Genomic DNA, 4459 nt, shown 5'->3' with positions numbered 1-4459 from the left:
CCTTCCCTTTACGACGGGAAGAAGATTGACCTTTTGCCGGAGTCATATCATATCGGTTTAAGGGAGAAGGAAACTCGCAGGAATCGAGAAGGGAAGCACAGAAAAGAAAAGAGAAAGGAAAGGTTGTTTGTACTCGAAATCTGAAAAGACTTGGCTTTAAATACCCGCGCCATGGGGAAGGGTGTGAAGGGATGCAATGGGTCAGTCAGAAATGAAGGAGAAGTTAATGAAGCAGAGGCTATACTTCAGAATAACTGCTAAACTGGGAAATCGAAGAGACAAAACTGTTCACGGCAGAGAAATAAAAAAAAAGGAGGGGAAACGTTTACGGTTTGGGGTCCACTTTTCGAAAAAGCCCGTGAAGGAAAAGGAGAAAAGGAAAAAACAAAAGCATAGAAAAGTCTTTATTCACGTATGAACTGCGGAAACATTTCACACGTTCAGGGGGCCAAATGTAGATGTTCATTTTGTGCCGAGCCCAGAAGAGAGGAAGGCCCAAAGTCATGGGCTATAGAAAGTATTGTGGAAATACCATTAAGCGAGTGGCAGGAACAATGAATAGTGGGTCTAACAAGCAAATAAATAGATCCTGAGGAAGTAAGTGAGCCTAAAAAGGCCTGAAAGAAAGTAATCATGAACCCATAGGCTGTATAGATGTGGCAAAGCGAGAATGGGTCATAGCTGCTACGGCAGGCCCAAAGTAGCGCAAGTAAAGAAAGTAGGGGACTGTGGAAAACCCATAAGCCCCAAAGAAAAAGTGAGAAATGCTTGGGCCGAGGAAGCCCAAGAAGTTAGTAAAAGCCCATGGGAGACGTAGAATTGAAAAAGGGCCAAGGACGCCCGAGAGAGTAAGTGGACCAAGGATGCCCAAATGGAAATAAGTGGGCCAATAGGAGCCCGCGAGTAGCAAAAGGGCCTAGAGGGATCATTGGGCCTTCAAAGAAAGAATAAACAGAAAATGTCCAAAGTGGCCCAGCATGCTTAGGATCAAGATGGCCTCATGGCAAGCACGACAGAATTGTGTGGCAGGAAACAAGTAACAGAGGCCAGGCATGAAAGGCTTGGAACGGCCCACAAATCAGCATGACCCAATCCTCAGAAGATGCAAGCCACAAAAGAAAGGTCGGGCGAAATAACCCACACCAAAAGAAACCAAAAATGAGCAGCAGGCTGAGCAGTTTAACGTTCAGACCGCGGCAAACAGGTGAGCAACAGGCAGGATTTGAACAAAGCACGGAGGTAAGGCACGCGCAAAGCCCAAGCACCACCAGCCTGTACCCAACCAATACAGGAAATGGTGAGGTCATGGGTCAGAGGTAAGAGGTATGGTTTGGAGGTGGGGAGGGGGAAAAATCCATTTTTGTGCTTCCCGCTCAAGTTCTTTTGGAAGCGATGTCCTGCTGGAGAGGCATGCGAACCAAAAGAAGCAAGAATGAGTGGGAACCACCAGGTTCATGCCATAAGGGGTAAAGGGAAGGAGAGTATTCATCCCGTAGCAGGTAAGGATGTCGCAGGGAGTAAGCAAAACAAGAAAGTCTTCTCTGACTGAGGTTGGGTAGCACTGGCTGGGTGACTGACCAGTCAGTGACAGTCGGCAAAAAAGCCCAGGCCAGACAAAAACGGTTAAGGGCTAAAAGGGTAAAAAGCCAAGCATGGCTGACCCTATATAAGGAGTTCTACAGTGAACGGAAAAGGGGGACGAAAAGACGGGAGAAAGGGAACCTTTGTAAAATAGTAAGAAAAATTATAGAAAACAGGGGATTAGAGGGCATAGAGAGGAAAGGAAAAAAAAAGATAAAAGAAAGAGGGAAAGAAAGTAAAAGCAAAAAGAAAACAGAAACAGGAAAGAAACAGAGTGAATGGAGTGATTGGCATGCACTGAATGGATTGATCTCCCTCTCCCCCTCTAACTCATGCTCCCTGTTAACCAAACAAAGAACCTTGATCAGCCAAAGTCACTTAGGCCCATTCCTTCAAAGCAGCTAATTTCCCCTCAAAGAAATTAGCCGTGTTGAGGGAGTGGTTCCCTTTCCTGACGCGAGCTCTATGAAACAGCCCATCGCGGCAGGCTAACGTTTATTTACTTAATGCGCTCTTGACTCTCATCTGACATTTTATTATTCTGATATTGTATTGTAAATCGGCCACCCTTCATTAAGGCCCACTGACTGTGTTGCTTAAATCTCTATTATTTCCTGTCCTTTTTTATCATATCTACCTGCTGTAACTAACGTGACAATTCTGTCTGCCGTAAAGATTTGATCACCAAAAGGCATTGTTTGTGCACAAGCCAGACCAAGAAGGTTTGTTCTTAGACCGGTCCCAACTCTCCAACTTAGAAGAAAATCTTGGGCCCAGTCTAGCAGCAGGCGGCCCAGCCTAACATTGCAAGAAAGGCCCACACAGTATTCTAAAAAAAATGTATAACTTTTTAAAGCCTTAATCCAAATACACAAAGCCAATGAAAATAAGTTCTCTCAAACAAGCACTAATCATCAAGTACACTTTAGAAAATAGAATGAATTAATAGGCATGAATATAAAAATAGTATAATGTACATGAAAAAATGGATCGCTTTCAAATTGAGGTTTTGCCGATAATCATCATTACAAGCTATAAAATCAATTTGCAAAAGTTAAATCTTTCAAAAAATGGAATTGATTATAAACTTGTCCAAATTTGTATTGACAAGAGCACATCTGAACCAATTTCTTATCCTTTTCCTAAATCAACATTACTAAAAAAAAAAAAGGGTTATCCTTGAAAGATGGTAATCAATTATGTAGTTCATTGATGGGGCAGCCTAAGCAAGAACAATTCCCACGCCTCCAAAGATGTTTGGCACAACCAAAATTTTATTAAAAAAAACATGAAATAAAAGCCACAGTAAATGGCTTCTAAAAGACAATAAAAACAACGAAAAGTAAAATAAAAATGAATGGAGTTCAAGTTTCCTATGGTGCACGTGCAACATTATGTAAAACCAGATACTAAAACCAAAAACGTAAAGACTAAAACTGAAGGACAGGATATCTAAAGAGTAGATGAGGATTAACTTTATGTAAATAAAAAGGAAAAAACAGCATTGCAAGACATGTAACATCTAAAAATAGAGCTTTTTTGAGTTTCAGGACTAACATTAATTTGTCTGGCCAAAACAAGCCAAGTAGCCAACATTGCTCGAATAACGTAGTAATGTTTTTGCTTGTGAACAAGATCTGTACATTAATCAGATAATTTACATAATCAATTAATGACATAGGTACATTAAATGTGCTCAATTAACCGAAGGATGGGGTAGAGATCTGTCCAAATGAAGCAATCTCTCTAAGGGTAGAATTCATCTGCCCAGCTAAGGGTGCAAAACTCAGGCCAGTAGTAGATGCATGAGGTGTTGCAGGAGCCAAAGCATGAGCATAAATGGAAGGGACCAAACCAAATGCATTGTGAACTCATTGTGTGTTACAAGGAGATAGGAATTGATTCTTGATGCAGGGCATGGTGCCACTCTAAATATACATGACGACATGGTGTGGTTAGTGACGTTGTCAAAGAGCAGTTTCCTGATGCAAATATATATAATTAATTATTAATTGATAGGCCAAGAATGTATTAACCCCTTTGGTAAATTAATCAATTAATTAGCCAAGTGAAATTAATTAGATTCAATTTCATGTAATAAGCATGGTGCACAAACAAATCATCAACTAAGTTAAATGCAGTGGAAAATAAATTTGATACAGGTGATTTGTTTACGAATGGGGAAAACCATCGAGGCAAAACCTCACCGGGTGAATTTCGGGTCACCACTCCCGAGAATCCACTATTATCAAAACAAGCGATTACAAGTAAAAGGAATCCCACTACCTAATATCAACTTGCAGTTAAACCCTTACCCCAATACCCAATTGGACTTGTGATGCAGTGACAATCTCTCATTTCAATGCACGGCTCCCAGTACGTGACTAACCAATTAATGCACGGATCCAAGTACGTGACTAACACACCAACTTGAGGAAGATGTTGGCTGCAAAGTTCTTCAATTCATCCAACGATGAAGATTAAGAAGCTCCTTGGTTACAAAAGTCTTGGCGCAAAGACCCAGCAGCTTCTACAAGAAATATGATGAACTAGGACAAATTCTGTCTCCTATCACAATTTGCATACACAATTAATTTGCATTAAGTTGCATCACTTTGCATCACCTTTGACAGCCCTTAAAATAATCCTTATATATGTTTAGGGTTATGAGAAAATAAATCCTACACAAATACAAATAGATATGCGTGAAATTAGATCTGAAAATCTGAATTTCGTAATCCTTGATAGATACAGCTTCTGTCAAGCTGCTGTCGAGAAACATTATTAAACCTTGATGGATATGTATCTGTCGAGCTTTAATGAACAACACTTCTTCACTTGTTTCTTGGACAGATTTGCATGGCTTCAATACTAAACT

This window comes from Castanea sativa, chromosome 1 (assembly GCF_040712315.1).
Source record: "Castanea sativa cultivar Marrone di Chiusa Pesio chromosome 1, ASM4071231v1".
NCBI classification, from domain to species: Eukaryota; Viridiplantae; Streptophyta; class Magnoliopsida; order Fagales; family Fagaceae; genus Castanea; species Castanea sativa.
This window is presented reverse-complemented; position numbering follows the sequence as displayed.